At 43.0% G+C, this 21,667-nt stretch overlaps 1 protein-coding gene across 1 annotated transcript in view; it reads left to right on the top strand.

Annotated features, from left to right (window-relative positions):
* mgat4c (mgat4 family member C) overlaps positions 1-21,667 on the top strand; it is a 147,840-nt gene that overhangs the window by 88,744 nt on the left and 37,429 nt on the right. Inside the window, exon 1 of the mRNA XM_020056619.3 lies at positions 6,369-6,731. The gene's annotated coding sequence lies outside the window, so the exon portion shown is untranslated. Of the gene's footprint in view, positions 6,732-21,667 lie in introns of the transcript that reaches the window.

The following is a 21,667-nucleotide window of genomic DNA, read 5'->3' on the forward strand; positions in this document are numbered from 1 at the left end:
ATTGAAGATAATTGGGCTCTTACATCTAAGGAACACTATGACAGATGAGTAGACAGTGTAGTGTGTCTGAGGTAGATATTATTGTGATTCATCTATGAGACACTCAGGGACAAAAATCCACAGAACTAGGTCATAAATCAAATATAACTGTCTTAAGTAATATAAGAAAACTGTATCCTGCTCTAAAGTGGACTGATCATTTAATTGACGATAATTTTCTTCAGTGGACAAATTAAAAGGTTATTACTATTCAAAAGACAATTAAAAAAAAAATGTAAGCAGCAGTGCATCTGCTTTGTTTTTATGACATGTTACAGTTTTGTATTGAAGTAACTCAGTCAAGTCGCAACTAGGAATTGTTCTCGAAAAAAATATTCACGTTTAAAAAAAAATATATATATATATATACTGTTCTGTCTATATAGAGCTTTTTTTCCCTTCCGTGTGTAATACCCTTGGCTGGTTTGTTTCCACAGTTACCACTGTTAGGCTGCTGTCTAAAAGAAAACGCTGGCCTCTTCGTGGACTGTCGCGCATAGTTCTGATGGGGTCTGCGTGACAATTGTGAGACTACTGCTGTGATTGGCAGAAAGAAGGTCTGCGCTACGGTGATAGTGTCGTGGAATTGGATTGGCCGTGTCCCGGGCAATGGCTGGCAAAATCATGATGTATGGTTTATAGTGATGCCGGTATCCTGTCCTGCCCGTATGTTGCCGCATGGTTAGTGCTGTGGAGATGTATGGATGAGGCGTGGGTCGTTCCCCTGTGTTAGGACAATGGCGTGAAGAGTTTACCCGTGTGCAGGTGTCGTGGCGAGAGTAACAAAGACAGTGAACTGCTAGTGTGCCCGCGTGCACGTGTGTGTGTACGTGTGTGTATGTGGTTCTGTGTGTGTGTGTGTCACTGGTGTTTGTGTGTATCTGTGTTCCTTTGTGAGCGATGGAGAATCAGGGAGCGAGAGGCTTAGTTAGCTGTCTGCTTGGCTGTCGGCCCGCACTGATGACGTATGTTTATGGCCAATCATGGAGAGCCAATTACCCTGTCTCTGTGTGGGAACGCCACAACAAGCCATCTCTGCCATCTCTGTCTCTGTGTGGGAACGCCACAACAAGCCATCTCTGCCATCTCTGTTTCTGTGTGGTAACGCCACACCAAGCCATCTCTGCCATCTCTGTCTCTGTGTAGATGCGCCACACCAAGCCAACTCTGCCATCTCTGTCTCTGTGTGGGAACACCACACCAAGCCATCTCTGCCATCTCTGTCTCTGTGTGGGAGCGCCACAACAAGCCATCTCTGCCATCACTGCCTCTGTGTTGTGCCTCAGAGACAAGCAACTGCACTAAGATGAAACAGATAGAGGGAAGGGAGAGACTGTGTAGAAAGGGACAATCAGCAACATAGAATCAAGAATGCAGAGAGAATTGGTGACAGACTAGAGAACAAAGAGAGATACTGTAGAAAGAGACAATCAGCAATATATAGACTAATGGAGAGTGAGTGAGAGAGAAAGTCAACAACAAACGAGAGAGAATGAGAGGCAGTTACACTTGAGCGAGATAAGTTTTGTAACAATTAAACTAGAAAGAGAGAGAGGGACATTCAGCGACAGAAATACAGTGGAAATTGAGAGACAATCAGCAACATATAGACAATAATGGAGAGAGAAAGGGTAAGCGACAGACTTAAGAGACAGATAGACTAGAGAGAGAGACAGAGAGAGAGACATTTACTGGCCGAGAAATTTAGTGAATCTGGAGAGAGAGATAGAGAAAGAGAGAGTGACACTCATTGATAGACTACAGAGAGCAAGGGACAGACTAGAGAGAGATAGACAGTCAGTGACAGTTAGACTAGAGAAAAGGAGAGACAGTCAGTGACAGACTACAGAGACTATATAGAGATTTCTAGGACCTTGCAGGCAGACATATTTTTTTCTTTTGCTAGGAGAACCTCTGGAGGGAGTCATTTTGTAATGTGAGGAGGTGTGGAGGAGTTGGGGCCTAATGTACGCTGTGTTTTTATGCACACACAGACAAAGACAGACACTTGTGCATGTACAATTAAAGACACACACGCACAAATGCACACACTGTAAGATTTATTACTACACAAGGCAGAAAAATGACGTCTTGATGCGTAAGATAAATTAACTTCCTGTGTGTTTTTCTCTCTTTCTTCTGTTAGAAACAACCGAGGAGCATCTGTTTGTGGATTCCGTCCATGTCAACCTTCAGAGCAACCAGACACTGCCCCTCAAAGACATCTGACTTCTGCTGAAAGGCACGGTAAACATTTAGCACTAACACCCTGTTATTAGCTCGAGTCCATTGTTTGCCCTGGATCTTTGTCAAGGTTTAGTCAAATGGAGATAGTAAAGTGGATGAGACGGCGTGTCAGATGTCGGTAAATGTGTTGTTGAAAAAAATCCCACCACATGAACAGCCCCCAACGAGCAGTAAAGCAGCAGGAAGACGTGCCTTCGTCCTCCACCTCCCTGACGTACCTCTTCAGCACCCTTCACAGACGCTACAGTGTAGCCAGACGCTTAGTGTGACGGTGAATCGACGGATGTGATCTGACATTATGGAAGGTGAACACACGGAGAATGCCTTGGCTCACACCAACTCCGTCTCCCACTTCAAAACCGCCTCCTGGTTAGCGATTTACAAATGTGGGATTTTCTTTTCCTCCTGACTGGCACAAAGTGGCGTCGGCAACGTAGCGGAATGTGACATTATCTACTGGGATCTGTCTGGTCGTTTATTCCATCCGTTCCAATCTGGGCAGTGAGACTGAACACAGAGTTAGGTCCTCTGCTTGTTTTTAGTATCGCTGTGCTTTATGGAGAGCATTAAGGAGTGTCAGAGACAGCGATGGAAATGACAGAGGACATTTTAGAAGAGTCGTTTTGTGGCATTGAACCGCTTGTGTCTAACCTCCGACAGAGTGGTAGTCTGAGAACATGAGTGCTAGACCTCCGACAGACTGTGCTCTTGTAGAGGCTGTATTTTTAGCCTGTTGTATGCGCACTGTTGACGGGATCAAACATCGACAAAGCTGTGTTTGTGTTGGCTTGTCGAAGGAGTGCACAAGCCCAGAGGGTTTATCAAGGGGGAAATATTGACAGCAGAGCCACTGTTACACTTTGCTCCTGTTATTGCGTCCGTGGTCCAGACGGTCAAGTCGCCATGTTGTACAATCGTCAACCGACTGCCCAAGATGTTTTTTGCCATTGACAAAACTGGGTTTTGTTCAATGAGAATCTTCTTACCAGTTAACGCACACAAACTGTAAATATGTATTCATAGATTGTAATTGTAAAATTATCATAAAACAGGCTTCTCACTTAAAATTGTTTAAATGGTTTGGTTGATTTCCAGATATTCTCATAATCCATGCCAGCAACAACCAAGTTTGTTTGTAGACATGTGGTATGTGTCCTTTATTAACAGGATGTGATACATGTCAACTCCTTATATCCACTAGCTTAGGGATGGAAGCACAATTCATATTTATCTCAGCCATCCAGCTGTGAATTAATTACCCCATAGTGTATTTCAAACTGCGATTGCTGCTTTTACCACCAACAGATAACTGTAGGAATAATTGATACCTGTAGGATTAATGGATAACTGTAGGAATAATGGATAACTGTAGGAATAATGGATAACTGTAGGAATAATGGATAACTGTAGAAATAATGGATAACTATAGGAATAATGGATACCTGTAGGAATAATAGATAACTGGGAATAATAGTAATACAAATACATGACATTTCCAAGTGCCTTGCAAGAAACCCAAGGACACTGAACATCAAAATGTGATCAAAAACAGTAATCACAGAGAAAACACCATAAATAAGACCCAAGCTAAATTAAGGCAGGGCTAAGCTATGGGGAAAGCTTGCCGGAACAAGTCAGTCTTAAGTCTGTTTTCAAAAGTGATGACAGAGTCTGAGTTGTGTTTTTATGTAGAGAGAGAGAGTTCCACAATGTATGGGCAGCAACATTGAAGGTCCGGTCCCCCCATGGTACAAAGTCTAGTTTGTGGGACAGTGAAAAGTTCAGAGTTGGAGGAGTGGACAATACGAGATGAGGTGTGTAAGTGAATGAGGTTGGAGACGTAAGAGGGGGCAATGCTATAGAGGGCCTTGGAGGTAAGCGTGGGAGGAATGTGTTCCCAGGGTTTGGTGCTTGTGAGGACTCTAGCAGCAGAGTTTGAACATGCTGATGCCTGGCCATGGCTTTGCCTGATGCCTCAGACAGGTCTCCATTGCAGTAGTCCAGACGTGATGTTACAAAAGCATGTATGAGGGTCTCTGCAACCAGGTCTGTGCCAGGAGCCGGGAGATGTGTCAAAGGTGAAAGAAGGCTGACTTGGTGATAGACTTGGTGTGGGGCAAGAGAGTTGGATCAAAGATGACTCCAAGGTTACGGACCACAGAGGATGGGCAGTTGGAACAGCCATCAATATACAACACACGGTTAATGGGTAATTGTAGGAATAATGGATAACTGTAGGAATAATGCATAACTCTGTCGGAAGGGAGATTAGTGTAGGAATTTGACATTCTCTAAGTGACGGTGACTTGAGAACAGTTTATTGTGAGAGTAAGGGGATACAGATCCACGTCGCCCGGCTCAGTACATTGATGTGGGCGATGTGTATTAAAGATTCATGCAAACAGCTGTTCCTCCTGCAGGACAGTCAGCAGAATCCGTATTCCAGATCTGGCGGAGAGACGGAGGCAGTGGGGCTCGGAACAATCTCAACAGGCGTGTGTGTTCTGCCATGCAGCGAGAGCGTCTACCCCAGCCGCCCCATCTGGGCCGTGCGAGCGGCCTTTTCTGAGACACCTCGCGCTAACCACCGCTGTCACTATCACTCAGCTGGACGCCATCGGTGGCTACGTGACAGAGTTAGTGGTCACGTTCTAGCTCGTTCCTGTTGGTGGCCACTGGTCGTCGTCTCCAGTGTTCACATGCTATCGCTAACGGATTCTATAGCTAAATTACACATCAGGTGTTATTAAGAACACAAAGACGAATCAAAGACGGATAATCTGGGTTGGAGGAAGAGCATGGGCGTTTTTCTGCTTCTTCTGCCGCTCGTTGCACCAGCCTAGCGCTTGGTTCCCTCCGTCCCGCCACTGACACTCATTCAACCTGACCCCCTCTTCGCGAGGCATTCGGGGAGACCGTCGTATCGCTGTAAGATGTGGCTTGATTAAATGTCCAGATCAATGCAGCATCGAAATGAATTGGACATGCACAGAGTGAGCCGCTAAACAGCTGAATAGCTGCTACTCTGTCCTCCGCCTAGCCGGCCATATAAAGATGCTCAATGATATTTAAGCGGCGTATATAATGGCATTCTCTCGCCGCCGCCAAGAGGGCCGTGACCCGCTGTGTTCCAATTGGGCCCCCTGTTCCTTGTGTAGTGCACAGCAGAGCAATGTGGACCCTGTAAGGAAACGCTGCACTACCCAGGGAACAGGGGACCGATTGGGACAGAGCCCCCCTCCCCCAGGGACATCGCTCAGGCCGTCTGAATGGTAATGGGGCCGTCTGATTGCCAATTTAACGCTGCACACGCCAAGTCAGTGGCTCGAATCTGAAACGGACGCCAGCAGAATAACCCACAAACACAAACAATATGGTCGCTCATGAACCAAACGAACCCGTTTCCCCCCGTTTAGTTAACCACTGCGTGCTTATCTTCTGCACCAGCGCGCCCCCCAAGGAAATGAAGTCGGGTTTTCCAAACTACCACTGGGGTTTTTCTGTTGTCGACGCGCCGGAGTTGCACCTCGATCCATTTAGCCGACCTCCCGCCTGCCGTGGCTCTGCGTTACTGAGGCACTGAGCTGAGGTATTCCTGATGGAAATCACAGTAATAAGCAGATGATCCCCTTTCGGAAATAACAGCTGGTTGTGTTTTTCTTATGCAGGAGCCCCATCACACGCCGTCACTCCTCGTTCATCAGCATCTGTTAGCCAAGTTAACTTACTGTGGAACATGGCTCTGTCTGTCTTACAATGGCACACTACGCGTCATCCACTCTCAGCGTGTTGTATTCTGGTGTTTGGACTCTGTAAGCCAAAGTACTCTGGAATATGGGTCTCTTTAGCTATATTGTGACGGACTAGATTTCATCAGTTTGGAACAGTACACTCTGTGGTACAGAAAACATGTTTAATTGTGCGTTTGTAAAGTGTCACCAGTCTGCACCTTGTATCTGTATTCCTGGGATGTTAGTCTTGCTCCCCTTTGATCTGGCAACGAGGACACCCAGTTTGTTGCAAAAACGCCTTCTTTAGATAATGACCCAACTTACCTTTCAAGTGTCACTATGAATCTGGTTTGGAATGTTTTTTTCTTCTTCTTCCACAAACGCAAATTTGTATTGTGTTTGTGAAGCATTTTGCCTTGCAATTAATTCAAACAGGACCAGGAGATCTGCCTGACACCAGTTACCAAAGCGGCACAATTGGATACATTATCCTGTTTGGCAGTCTCTTCTCTTCAGCTTTAATCATGGATAATCCAGACCACCTCCAACTCTGCAACAGTGCAATGTCTCCAGCGGTTTCTCACGCAGTGCTTCTGAAGGCTGTCTGAGTTCTGGACAAAGGATAGTGAGAGAGCGAAGACTTACGTTGAGGATACCCTGGTACAGGAAGTCAGCGCTGCATTTTCTGCTGGCGACAGTTACATCATCGATGAGGTGAGCCAGCCTGTGGCAGCCATACATCCCCAACCCATGACACCTCATCCACCACTCAGATTAAAATCACATACAGGTTAATCTGTCAAAGGCCACCTGGCCTTCTTCCAGATCATTCTGCAGGATCACTCTGATACATTCTAGGCCATCCTGTTTTCTGTCCTTAGCTAGTATTTTGTAGCTTGCAGTGAAGCCTATGTAGTTCTGCTGGGGAAGTTTGTTTACTATTCCTTTTTTCAATGTCATGAATGGCTTCCTTGACTTTCACTGACACCTCTTTGGTCCATATTTTGATAGACACCCATAGAAGACAAACACAAAGCCTTCTGGATTGTCTTTTGGATTGTAGAGTCAAAAGAAGAAAATGTTTCCGTATCCCAGTATTTCCTGATGGCAATGTATTATACACACTGCACATTCACACTGTGCAATATGTCAATGAACGTAGGTACAAAATCAATCCACAGTTATTCGGCAATAAATGTACGACTGATGAAACATGCATAAGTGCAATCGCCATACTGAAGTGTACAAATCACAAATGAAATGATCAGACCCAAATTATAAAAAATAAAGAGCTAAGGTGTATACTTTAGGCCTAGCGGTTGCATATAAATAATAAAAAAAATGGATCAACCAACTTTTTAGCAACCATTTAACAAATTCATTGTTTTTGTATGTTATACAAATCTGACGCTTTTTACAACAACCCAGACATTGTGTCCGTAAATAAAGCTCATGTTTCCAAAGATCCTACGGCTCAGAGTCGAGTGTCTGGGAATAGAGTCTAGCCTATTTGTTCACTCAGAGTCGCGTGCCTGGGAATAGAGTCCAGCCCATTTGTTCACTCAGAGTCGAGTGTCAGGGAATAGAGTCCAGCCCATTTGTTCACTCAGAGTCGAGTGTCAGGGAATAGATTCCAGCCCATTTGTTCACTCAGACGCCGGGTGAAGATGCAATGCCGGGAGTCGCTGCTGTCATGGTTGACGTTGACACCGATGCTCCTGCTTCGCCAGCATCAGTGCAGCGCTGAATGCTTCACGCCCCAAAGTATCTCCAAGCCCAACTGTATTTCTTGCTGGTGCTTAACTCGGGTGTTTTTGGCCGAACGGCAGCCCGGCCATGGACTACTGAAACCTCGGGGATGGGTCTGAGGAAGTGAAAACACTCATGCTCATAGATGGAGCTGAGGAAAGTATCTGCACTCCCACTCCATGGAGCCAGTATTGCAGAGTGGAGATTGAAAATACACAATGATCAACCCGGTTTCTAGTCGTCTTGTTTTCTGTGTGTTTGAAATGTCTCAGCAGGCATCAGTCAAAGTTTATTCAAAACTGTTGTGAAGAAGAGAAAACAACCTCCATGGCCTCCCATGGGATATCGTTTCTCTTCAAGCCTTGGGCTCAGCTCACTGACCTCTGTCAGAGGAAGAGGCAGAAAGAGAAGGACAGAATGAGAGACAGAGAGAGAGGAAGGTGGGAGGCAAGAGGGTTGAGATTAATGTCGATCATCTGTCATCACCTGGCGGCTGATCAAAAGAGCACATTGGCAAGCGGAGCACAGAGTCCACTCCTCTGTATGCCAAGCAGCAGCTTCTCTGAGGTAGACGAGCACAAGGGTCTGGCTCCAGGCACGGAGAAGAGAGGGGCTGTGAGGAAATGGTGTGTGAGGAGGTAGTGTGACGATGGGGTGTGAGGAGGGAGTGTGTTTGGAGGTGGAGAGGTGTGGGCACATAAACACACACGTTAATGCACGTACACACACACACATACACGTACACACACACACTTTCTGGCTCTCACTCTGTCTCAAGGCAAGAATCAGACACTTTGAAATGTCACCATCATCCATGAGAAAATCGAAGGAGAAGGTGTAATGACGAGCTGTGGAGGTGGAGGTTGTGTGGAAATGCAGCCATGGAAAGGAGAGACTGTGTTGATGAGTTGGAGATGGAGAGGAACAGTGCTAAATATATTGTCTACCTTTCTTTGGTGTGGAAAGTGGACCACTTGTTCTAGTAAAATGTTTTTACTGAAAGCTATATAAAAATGCATTTTACCTGAATATTTTTGAGTCACTAGATTTTTTTTGAAGGTTCAACAGATGTATTTGTCTAGACTTGCGTACAACAGATACGTATTATTTTCGTGACAACACAACGTGACAAAAACAACAGCATTGTAAGAAAATGGAAAAGCTGTATAACACATCTCCTTTCAAAGAGTTACTTTGGCAAAGACTTGTTCTAAATCAATGTCAAGTCTATTGCAGAAATACTGATTCAGCAACTTACAGAGATATACAGTGAAGCTGCCTGTGGTAACCTTTCCATATTATGGTGACATTAAAAGCTGCATGCCCCCGAGAACGGGGACCCTGGCCCGGATCTAATGCAAATGTCCTCTCTCTCACGTCTATCTGAAAAAGTAATTATGGCAAACTGCTGTGACTTCTTTGGCTATGTGAGAGAGGGGACAGCATCTTGTATAGGTCATAGAAATACACTCATTTCTCTGGGTAAGGAGACAATTGTATTTTCCAGTTGAGGTGCCAGCGAGGGTGGAGAATGTCTGTCAACATTTTCCCCCTCCTCAAAGTGCACTTCTTGCTGAACTATGGGTTTCCACTGACAGCCCTGAGGTACTCAGTTGGGAAAGTGACACAGCTGAAAGCATGCCTAAGGCTACCTTTGCATTTGTCTGGTTGGGTTATTGCACTTGATAGTGAAAGCTTCATCAATGTCGTGTGAAATGTTACTTGATCCCGGTTTATATTTTCATGAGCATTTTATTCTTGTCATTATATACATTTCTTTGTTGCAAATTAATGTAAAACAATCAGTCAAATGTATTTCATAAACCAGTCTTTAAATTAGCAATTGAAAGTCAAAGATAATCCAACCCTATTTGGGAATATTTTAATTGTTGAATCTTATGCTATGGTTGCTGCTTCATGAAGGGGAATTTAATTATATGGTTAAGTTTATGGTCTTTAAAAGGTCATTACAAATTTCAGCTAACTTTAGCCATTCATAGTTTAAACTATATGGAAGTTATGACTTGAGCGTATAATTTAATTTTATAAAGAAATCTTCAGAATTCTATTCCATCTTTGTTTTAATTTCATTGTAAGGGGATTTTAACATAAAACAAAACATGCTCACATAACCTCAAAACTAATTTGCATGGGGTAAGGCGGGTGCAATTAGCTATTGCAGAAACAGGAGAGAAAAAAACATTAATTATGGTGAAATATGGTCACCATGAGGAGATCAAGCCTCTTGAGTTGTAATGAAGTAAGCCCCCTGATAACCATGAATTCGCCAATTATGGGTCTTTGAAATTATGTGCATTTTAACCACTGGTTTATAATACGAAAATATTCCCATCTTCCTGGTGGATCCAAGGAGCCTCCCTACTTGTACATTCAAGGGTAATTACAATAATTAAGGCTTTGATGTTACCCATACAATTTCATGCTTGGCAATGGAATATATATATATATATATATATATATATATATATATATATATATATATATATATATATACAGTATCTCACAAAAATGAGTACACCCCTCAAATTATTGTAAATATTTGATTATATCTGTTCATGTGACAACACTGAAGAAATGGCACTTGGCTACAATGTAAAGTAGTGAGTGTACAGCTTCTATATCAGGGTAGATTTGCTGTCCCCTCAAAATAACACAACACACAGCCATTAATGTCCACAGACCAATGTGATGCAGTGTGCGGCGTATGGTCTGAGCACTGACAGGCTGACCCACTACCCCTTCAACCTCTGCAGCAATGCTGGCAGCACTCGTACGTCTATTTCCCAAAGTCAACCTCTGGATATGACGCTGAGCATATGCACTCAACATCTTTGGTTGACCATGGCAAGGCCTGTTCTGAGTGGAACCTGTCCTGTTAAACCGTTGTATGGTCTTGGCCACCGTGCTGCAGCTCAGTTTCAGGGTCTTAGCAATCTTCTTATAGCCTTGGCCATCTTTATGTAGAGCAACAATTCTTATTTTCAGATTCTCAAAGAGTTCTTTGCCATGAGGTGCCATGTTGAACTTCCAGTGACCAGTATGAGGAAGTGTGAGAGCGATGACACCAGATTTAACACACCTGCTCCCCATTCACACCTGAGACCTTGTAACACTAACGAGTCACATGACACCAGGGAGGGAAAATGGCTAATTGGGCCCAATTTGGATATTTTCACTTGGGTGTACTCACTTTTGTTGCCAGCGGTTTAGACCTTAATGGCTGTGTGTTGAGTTATTTTGAGGGGACAACAAATTTACACTGTTATACAAGCTGTACACTCACTACATTACATTGTAGCAAAGTGTCATTTCCTCAGTGTTGTCACATGAAAAGATATATTTAAATATTTACAAAAATGTGAGGGGTGTACTCACTTTGGTGAGATACTGTATATATAAAGAAAAAGATTCCATTCATTGCAAGGCCTTGTCCTTGTCTCATTCATTGTTACATAAACCATTTCATAGTTATTGTATTTGTGAAAAACAACTGCTTCACTCTCCTGGTTTTTGACCTTGGAAGATTTTCCACAAAAAAAACCGAGCAAAGACTATTTTGGTTTATTGAGAAATAATTAACTTTATAATTTTCAGATATAATATGCAATGCATTGTCAACTGCAAATTAATAGTTTGAGAATCATTTTGCCATACGAAACAAATGTTTTATTCATCCACTGTAATAGAATCATGCACAACTAGGCAGTTCTTCTGTTTTGAGGACATTTACCACAACCTACTAAATGTTTTGGGTACTTTCACAGAACCATTTTTGGTTTGCTGGGCTCTTTGTTGCTTGGATTATTTCAGTAATACTGAGTTGAGTTTGCCAATTTTCATCTTCATTATTGCCCATTTTTAAGCCGACAAAGCCAAAAAGGGACCACCGTTTATGTCACATCGCATATCAACATCTGTCAGTCTTTAGTTCTTTTCAGACAATCACATTTCCTGCTTTTGAATTACTTTTCCACATTCAGCCTTGTAACATTCTTGTACATAACATTAACATTTCTGGCAGCTCTGGATTCTTCTAGAAGAACAAGTCATTAGACGTAGCATTCCAACTCTCCGGGTTCTGTGTGCTTCTTCGGCTCTTGAATTTGTTTCTGAAATGTTCCTGAAAATGTCAATTTACTCTCCACGAAACACTTCTGAACATGACAGCTATTTTAAAGTAAGAAGTAGTGTTGTCTTGAGATCAACAGAATGTGTGTGTCTGCATTATGTATGATGTATTTGAGGGAGAGGAAGAGGGAGGAAGGCTGCTTGGCTGAGCTTTTATCCTCCTTAAATGTACCAAAATGAGTCTTGGGGAAAAGGAAGCTGTGTGGCTTTTGAAGAATTAATAAGCCTGTCTCATTTGGATGTGTCTACCATAGCAGGCAGCCTCTGGAAGCCCCAGTTTCACATTTTCTTGACAGAGCCTTTGATGATCACTGATAACACAGCGAGACTCCCAGGGAGCAAAGCATCCGACAATGCAGAGACAGCCAGTGGAGACCGGCTCACGATCATGACAGAGTGTCGGGCCACTCTCTAGCATCGCAAAACCCATCAAGGCCTTGGCAATTGTTATCACATTAATTACACATTTCCTTGTCACAACATGAGTGGCAGTGAGCACATGTACGGCATCACTCTCGTTTCTGCTTACATGGACAATTGACTAGGCTGTTTAATTAAGGTCAGTGGCTTTTCTGAGCATGCAAGCATTGTATCACAATCCCAAAGGGTCATTCTTTCTGCTCATTGCTGTTAGCTATTTCTTAAATCAGAGAATGTGAGCTGTTATTGCGAGCTGTTTTTGGTGTTATAAGGATTGCACCCTTTAATGTCAGTAGGACTACAGGTTAAAACATCTGCTATGTCTCCACTTTGTACTGCAATTCTTTTAAGTACCTACATTTTGGTAATACTCTACCCTTATTTGTAAAAAAAAGACAGTCATAGGGTTTATGTAAGCAATGATGTTCTCTTCCCAGTAAATGTAATAGTATGAAACAGGATGTTTTTTTCTTGTGGCTCTTCAATGTACAGGATCCAACCTGGAACACATGAACAGGGAGGATTGTAGAGAGCAATTCTGTGACCCTGCTTTAATATGTCGCCTCTGGCTCTTTCCCTGGCTGCAATAACGCCATCATTTTCTCACTCAGTGACACTGATGCTTCGATGCATGGGCAAATACAGAGACAGAAAATTAGTTATATATTTTTTTAACTGCAGAACGGCAGGGGAATGCAGTTGGGCTCCGTCATAGACCTACACCTGCTCCGATAATTAGACATGTGACAACCCTCAGAAGCCCTTCGTCAATCAAGCGCTGTTTCACAGTGGGAGAAGTAGAGGTCTCGTAACGTATGATGGTAATGCCTTAGCGTTTTTACGCACATTTCTTTATTCTAAAGGAAATCTGGGGTCCTCGGTTCAGGCGAGTTTTCAATGTGAAGCTTACAATCTGTGTGGTCTGGTCGTGTAGTTATCCTGTCTGTTTGCTGTTGTTGAGTTGGAACTGTTTAGGTGTTTCGCTTGGAAATGACACCTGAGAGCGTGTGAGTCCGACATTGAGCAAACTGAAATGTTTTGCGGTTCACACTAAATCAGTAGGAGTATTCATCTGAAACAAAGACTTTGAAGTTGTTGGTGCTCTGACAAATAACATGCTATGATGTTTAAAAAAATATTTGCAGCACATTTAGCGGTAGTCTCACACAATAATCTGTCCACTACATTTTCAAGAAACTTTCAGCTTGGTTTGTCTGTAGATTATGGACTTTGGGAAGGTTTGATGATGTTGACTGTCACTCTTCTGGAACACAGTATGAGGTCTGGACCAGGCTAACAAAACTGTGTAGTTTGGACGTCACCATGAACATCAAGAGCTTATGTCACCAAACCATGGACCTTCTCGGAAGGTTTTGTCTACGTTTATTTCCGGAAACAAGGCTCTTCACGCTGTTCACTCTATACCCTGTCTGGATCCTGCTGCCTATTAGCAACTTTAACTACACAGCAAGGCAGAAGCACTGGATGAAAGAGGCTTGCAAATAAGCCAGAATGAAACAGAGCCATGAGCAAGTTATCGACTGAAAGAACAAAATTAGAATTGATTTGCTGAAAAAAGGAGGTTGGCTGCTTTCCTTGGGAGCCGGTGACTGCTGCAGTGAATTTGTAATCCCGCGGTCTTGGAGGAAATCTCTGTGGCAGAACTGGTCTCTCATTACTCTGTCAGACAGACAGGCCTGCAGAGGAGCAGATTGGGAACGAGACAGACATCAGGCTGTATTAAGACCTAGCCCCTCCTCGGAGCCCCCAGACAGACGGTCGGCTGAAGAGCGGGGGATTCTTGTACAAAGCCCAGGCTTTGTCGTCCAGTGAATCTAAGGCATATGACCATTACTGGCAAGGAACACTGAACCAAACAAACTCTGTGAGGCGTCGGCAATGTGTCACTAAATCTTGCGAGTAATGTCTTGTGTCACTAAAAAATTATTTTTTTCGTGCTTTGTTGAACCTGTGATATTACGACGGGTCCGGGCTTTCACATCGAGAGATGTCTTTAGTACACATTTTAATTTCACAGAACGGAGTTCTGTCTCACGCCACGAGACATTCAAGCCGCTGAGACCTGGGCCTATTAGTATTAGTAAATACAGTGCTGGCATGTTTTGAATGAAAGCTAGGCTTCCTGCAGCGCTAATAATTATAATGGTAAAGAAAATGGAAGCAAATCAACTGACTTTTGTGTGGTGATGGTATCTATAGAGGAAAGGTTATTTACAACGGGTCCATGCCACCAGATTGAACTGCAACACTCCATGGGAGCTGAGGCTGCAGGGTGGCAATGGAAACTAAACTGAAGTGACACTTTGTGGCTTGGCTGACGGTGAAGGAAAATGAGCTTTCCTTCCCGGGGAAAGGGGAAACCTTTGAATAGGCAGATTGACAGGTTGAGCAGTGCGAAGAGATGGAAAGCACTTGTAGTTCTTTATGTAGTGCTGAGGGGTCAGGATCAGAGTGTGGCCGCTCTTCCGGTGTGCCGCTTTGTCATTGTGACACCCTGTCAGGTGTTTTGTAGTGGCGTCTCCCCGCGAACACAACTAACACAACAGGTACCTGGCGGTGGGACTAATTTTCAAGGAATGTTTTTCTCTAAGGGTTAATTTGCCTCTACAACATGTTTAGCCCCAAATAGTATTAATGGCTTGACAGACTTGTTCCTGGATGTTGTCCGGGGAGCAGCTGTGCCACTGCTTGGTATTTTTGCACTTTGACTTTTGGGGAGGTGTGTTTAACTCTCTTTACCAAAAGCATTCATTCCAATTAAAAGAATTGGAAGTATATTGGAAGTGTTAGGAATGGAGATAGTTTTCGCTTAGACACTTGACAAAAGTAATTTGGAACGTCTGTGGTGATTTAGTCCTCCCTCTTGTTTTCAAGTGCCCCTCCTGAGCGTCCCTCGAGCACCAAGCCACTAGTGGTAAAGAGGGCTATAATAACCCTACAAAATGGGAAATGACTATGCCACATCAGAAACTAGCAAAGAATACCATGCCACTGACAAAGAATATCATACCATTGACAAAGAATACCAAATCATTGACAAAGACCCTTGAGGTTTAATGAAGCAGCAACACATTTTACGTCTTTTCTGGCGACAGGAAAAGCTATCCCTTTATTTTCTCATGTAATAAATAGTAGAACAGTAGAAAAGCAAATGTTTCCGTTACAAACCTATTATCTGGCTTTGGTTCAGTGTGCAGTAGTACTGAACTTCGGCTATCATTCCAGTTTCCAAATAGTTGCATTTCTATCTGTCAGTTATTACCAGCAGTCTGGTGTATTGACTAGTCATTCTAGCTAGTAGTTAATATTAGAACTAATATTCATATCATGCATCTACCCATTGCGTATAGCATATTGATTGTGTAATTCTCCAAATGAAAAAATGGTTAGCTGCAATGTATTGTCAGTCATCAGCAATCCTGTAACATAACATTACTACAATAAAGATAAATGTCTGGTTGTGGCCTCTGGTAAGTTGAGTACGTTAATTAGTTCATTAAATGTAAATTGACAAGTCTCAATATTAAGTTGTATTTTTGTCAGTAAATCTTTCCTCAATAAACTTTAGTGACTTGACTTACAGAGCATCGTGGGGTTTGATATCCCCTAGATAGGAAGTATTTGTCTCATTTTTCCAAATTGAGAGCTGAAAAGGCTCAAAGTTAATTTGGAACACAACAAGACACGGGTCTTGTGGTATCATGCAAAATGGAGCAGGAGGGCTGAGAGGAAGGGCGCGGACGGGTATTGGGATTGAACTTTAGCATTTCTGGTAAACTCACTACTGTCTTTCAACACAGTCTGAAAGTAAACAACTTACTAATAATGGGATGCTCTGTCTCCTATTTTTATCTCTGAAATAATCTGTCACTGCTATCCAAGACATAGAATAGATTAAGCCCGCCTGCGCTCAAGCAGGATATATCACTCAGCAATAAAGATAAAAGGTCAATCTGTAATTGGAGAACATTGGCCTTCAGAGCCTGGACATTGTTGGCACATAAACAAGATAATTGTGCTATACCAGACCTAAAAGGGAGCAGTGGCTATTCTGCCATTCACCTTGCTTGTGTGACGTTGAAATCCGATCAACCCATAAATAGGATGTGTATGTGCTCTGTGTTTTTGTCTGATGTTCTGCTGGCTCACCTGCCTACTCCCTTTACTTTGAAACAAGATGATAACAGGCAGGATGTTGTCCTCATTATTTATAAAGCCCTCCATTAGGCTCTGCTCTTGACAGGCAGAATATGCCTTTAAATTATTCCCCTGGCTGGCAGCATTGCTGTGGGATGAAAACACAATTTATATTGCTCCGTAAACACTCACAATTCACATTCCCAGAAACATTTGGGTATGTTTTCTCTTCACCTGTTTTATCTTTTCGCATCTCCACAGTCAGTGCAAGGTGGATGGTTTATATTATTGTAATCTTGTTATCTGCCGAGGGAGCGTCAACTCCCCCATGCTGTAGATATTGTTGACTTGTGTACATCTACATCTAGATAAGCAGGCAGAGGAGGAGGAGAGGCAGGATGAATCAAAGAGGTTTCATAATTAGAACGTGAGTGAAGGTTTTCAATGTCCCCCTATGCTTTTGAAATGCCGGTCAGCTGAGTAAGGTTTTGTGCCAAAAACCATCAGTGAATTGGAATTATTATTCACCTCTGACTTATTTCCAACGTTTCTTGTTTTAAACAAACTGATTGCAACTTTTAATGGCCATTTGGAAACCAAATAGCCGTTTCCATTTCCTTTGAAATCGAAGGAGCCATTACAGAAAGGGGCCGTGACTGAGGCATTTAACAGCACAATTAAATTCCAACAGCCCGGTATCTATTGAGCAATTAACCTTTGGTAAACCAATTATTATTTAGCACTTGATGACAAAAGTGAGGTCCTGGAGGAGCCATGTCCTGGTTTAATAGACGGTTCTTATGCAGCAATAAAGGATGGAAATGTGAGGCCATTTCAGTCAGCTGGTTTATTAGCTTGGCCTTGCTGAAACGGAAACTCTGGCAACCGCCGGGCTTCACTCTCCATTCCACTCGCTTAAAATGATTAATTAGAGCTGAACTGTCCCTCACAAAGCCATGGATGAAGGGAGAGTAAGAAAAACAGGGAAAAGTACAAATGGGTCAGAAGAAAGAGAATAAATGTGACGGCGTTGTCCTGTGAATTGCTGAGAGCTTAGGTCTCTGTAATGAATGAGCCAACTTGGCTAGTGAATGGTCTTCACATGGGGCCAGTCCTGGAAGATACTAACTGGAAGACCTTGAGACCCCAGATGTCTGTGATGTCTGTCAACCAGAGGCTTTATTGTCTGGAATCTGGTAGGGCGTCCTGTTGCTTAGCGCTGCTCCTCCGGGTTGCCATGGCAACCGGTGTCAGAACTGCGAGGACACCCTGTGTGTCGTCATAAATTTGGAATGTCTGGAATATTGACATGATCCCGGGCTTCATAAATTGGAGCTTCCGCACAGATGGTGAAGTAGATGTTCAATGCGTTCATTGTCATCATCATCATCATCATGATGCACTTTTCATATTGAAGGTAAATGCCGTTGTCTACTTGGGAGGGATGCCGGAGAGTCGTTTGTCACTGGAGATGTGACATAAATGAGATAATCATCCATTCTGTTCCCGCAACAGTACAAGGATGAGTTCAACCATACATTTACTTCAGACTAGTCTCGAGCAAAACCATTAACCTTAGCCTGATGACCCACAAGCAGGAGAAACAAGCAGAAGAAACAAAAAGGAGAAACAAGCAGGAGTGCAACTAGAGAACACCTCATAGAGCCCTCAGAGTTCAGGCAGTTCCCTCTGCTTTATTTTCCCCTTCTAGTCTCCGTGATGAAATGGAGTAGGGATGGGCAAAGGCTAGACCGACCTGCCCTAATGAGAAGATCACAACAAATAGATCTCTGTGTAACCAGAATTGTTCCTGACACGTGTGGAAATACAATTCTGGTGTTACAATCAAGAGCCAACCCAAACACTTGTTAAGTTTGACTTATTTTTACCTGAGGGAAAAATCTACGGAGAAGCGCACTAAATGCAATTTCATCTCTCAATAAGTCTATGTGTTCTAAAGGTGTTGTGTTTTGGGCCGACAAAGGCATGGTCATTACAAGAGCAAAAGGGATCGTTGGCGTGAGCAGATGGAGGTAACCAGTCTGCTGCATCTCTCCTAGTCACATTCCTGAGACTCCGATTGTTTGTGAGAATAGCCAGAGTTAAGCAGTGACTGGATCCCTTTGATTCATTTCCAGATCAATAATGAAAATGCCTGGGTGATCAATAGTGTACCCCTTGGGACTACGTGACTGTGTCTGCAGCGGCCTGTTTGAAATGCATTGCGTGTAGGATGTCTTCCCGAATATTGATATGAATGCTCATTTCCTGCATAGCACGCTAGCGTCGCTAACACTTTGCTGATGAGAAATGAGATGTTAATGAAAAAGTCAGTGGTGCTTGTCAACTGTCGTCACGACCAAATGAGGCAGAAAGAGACCGAAAACTAATAAAGCACAAATTTCTCTTCACACGAATATGAGGTCTAATCAGAATGTCTCATAAATTAAATGTAAGATGTTGCTATTTTGTGGGGAATTAGCACAGGAAGGTAATAAAACACTTTTGTCTGTCAACATGAAAAAGAAATCTAATCAAAATATTAATGTGAAAACTGCTAAAGTGCCACATTTCTCTGTCAACACAAACAGGAAATATAATCCTGACGATTATGCCTGCTGTCATTACTTCATTTTATTATCTGTCTTAATTTTCCTCGGCACACAATTTTAATCACTCCTTAATGTTCAGCATTTCAGAATAGTCGACGCTGCCGATGTGGAGCTAGTAGGTGTGCTCAGGTTCATTTGAGGGCGGTGTAAGGCGACAGCTCCCCCCCCACCACCACTCGCCGCCCGTAGGTGCTCCCAGAATGTAGGGCACAGTGTGTATCATACAGCAGACCCCCCCCCCCCCCCCCCCCACCACCACCACCACCACCACCTACGCACACATCTATTGTTTTGTCCCCGGGTTCTACTGCTACCCCTGACAGTTCAGCTGTTCTCTCTCCCAATTATCTGCTGGGGAAAGAACTGCCTCGTCCTTCCCCGCTGAGTCTGCAATCCCAGCGTGCTTCTTTTCGCTCCTGACCCCCTGCCCTGCCGCCAGACCGCCATAACCAAAGGTGCTGCGCTCCTTCCTGTCACTTGTTACTGGCAACTTTATTAGCATAAGCTCATTTGTACCTTGTTAATTATGCATTAATGTCAGCATTTGTGCTGCCCATAATGGTTGCAAGGGCAAGGCGGCAGTTAGAAGGGGAACAATGGAACATTTCCGGAATGTGTCTTTGGGCCTACATTTCTCTGATGTAATGTTGGACAGCCTGTCAAAGTTAACAAATGAGCAAGCTATAGCGGGATGGGCGAACAGTTTTTGTCAATAATATTTTTGGAGGTGTTAAAAAACACTACAGGCCCATCTTGCATGGTGCTGTCATAATGGACCTGTACATTTAAAAACAAAAATAAACAGCCTTTTCTGGCCCGTGAATCACTTTTGACAAATAAGTCATGTTGGGAAAAAAAGATATTTCAATATTCCAAAATGGCCCTCCAGCCAAACTGTTTCCTCAACGTTGAGTGAGAGCTACTTCACAAGGTTCTGCACCACTCTCCCTCACTTCATTGCTCAATACATCTTTGTGAAATACAACTAAAATAAAAATAAACTCTTGTAGAAAACAAACCATATTTGGGTCACAGGGTCACAATCTTACCTTTTCTGAGGTCTCTAGCAAGCAGCTAGGGTCTACTACACAGAATTGATGGAGCTGCTGTCAGAAACACACCAGCGGTTTTTCAAAATACCTCAAAATACCGACATTACACCAAACATCACGCCTTTTACTATATAGGTGTAGTGTTCGAAGCCATTTATCCTTTTCACATTTTCTCTGTAGCCAAAACCCACCCCATGACACATTGAAATAAAGTGAAAATTTGGTCCTGGTTTTGATTTCCAAACCTCCAGACTTTTCCCAGATTTTTCCAAGTTTTAACCAACAGTATACAGTACGTCTATGTTTGGGCCTAATCATGTCCAGTCTAAACCAGACAATAACCGTATGCCTCTATGTTTGGGTTGTATCTAAGTCAGTCTACAGGCGGCTGTATCTGAGCCAGCAACATGTTTCTATAATCATTTGAGATTTGTCCAGTTATTCTGGTTCTTTTAGTAATTGCCAGGGCTTCTGACCAACATGGCACCATCTTTTCAGTCTTAATCAGATTGGTGCTAACTGGGTATGAGGGGTTAATGCTTTGTCATGTGTATAATATACAGGCTGGTATTGTTAAAAATAACTTGTTTTTAAATGCTTTCTTGTTTAATAAAGATCAATAAAATAAAAAAAGACATTGAAAGAGAGAAATAGCTCATGAAAGTAGACCTCCTTTTTTAAAAGAACAGTAATGAGAGCATTTCCATCAGTCATGTTTTGTAGCACATGCATTGTGGTTGGCTCTTATGTCTTGGCGGAGAAAAGGTACAATTCGGACCTGAATTCATCACATTAAATTTGTATTTTGGATGTCAAAATGAGTTATGCTTCCTGAATTGTATGTTTGCTGTGACAGAGCATTTATTTATATTTGTTGCTTTTCTCTACTTCCCAGTGTTTTATAGAGCACTAAGTGTGCCAAGTTCTTGTGCAGAGTATATCATTTTGTGTCTGGGTGTAGATCACTCTCCCTGAGTGAGAGAGCTGTGAACCTTTACAGTCCAAACATTAGACACATAGAAACATTTATAAACTTGCATTAAATACCTTTAAGTGTGAGAATCTAGGGGCTTTCAGGTCCCGACAGACAGAACCACATATTGGGTAAAACATTTGCTGGACAATAATGAACAGCAATGTACAAACTATGTCTTGGCATTGGTTTCTGCTCCTCTGGCGTAACCCACTGTGATCACACAGTCATAAATACAATACTGCTAGTAATGCTATCAAGACCGTAATGTCATAAATAGCAGTCCCCATAGGCAATGAGGAAGGTACGCAGTACTGATCCCCCCACAGAAGGAAACACAGAACCAAACGTTGGAGGCCGAGGCAGGGGTGGTGGGTGGTTTCCCACACGCATGCTAGTACAACCATAAGCATTACACTGATTGAGTAACCTGACAATTAAATAGACAGGTATGAAATTTGAGAATTTTGATAGAAACGATCCGACATCAGCCGAACCAATTACCACTCTGGTTTCAAGGCTGAACTGACTACGCTA

This window comes from Esox lucius, chromosome 19 (genome assembly GCF_011004845.1).
Source record: "Esox lucius isolate fEsoLuc1 chromosome 19, fEsoLuc1.pri, whole genome shotgun sequence".
NCBI classification, from domain to species: Eukaryota; Metazoa; Chordata; class Actinopteri; order Esociformes; family Esocidae; genus Esox; species Esox lucius.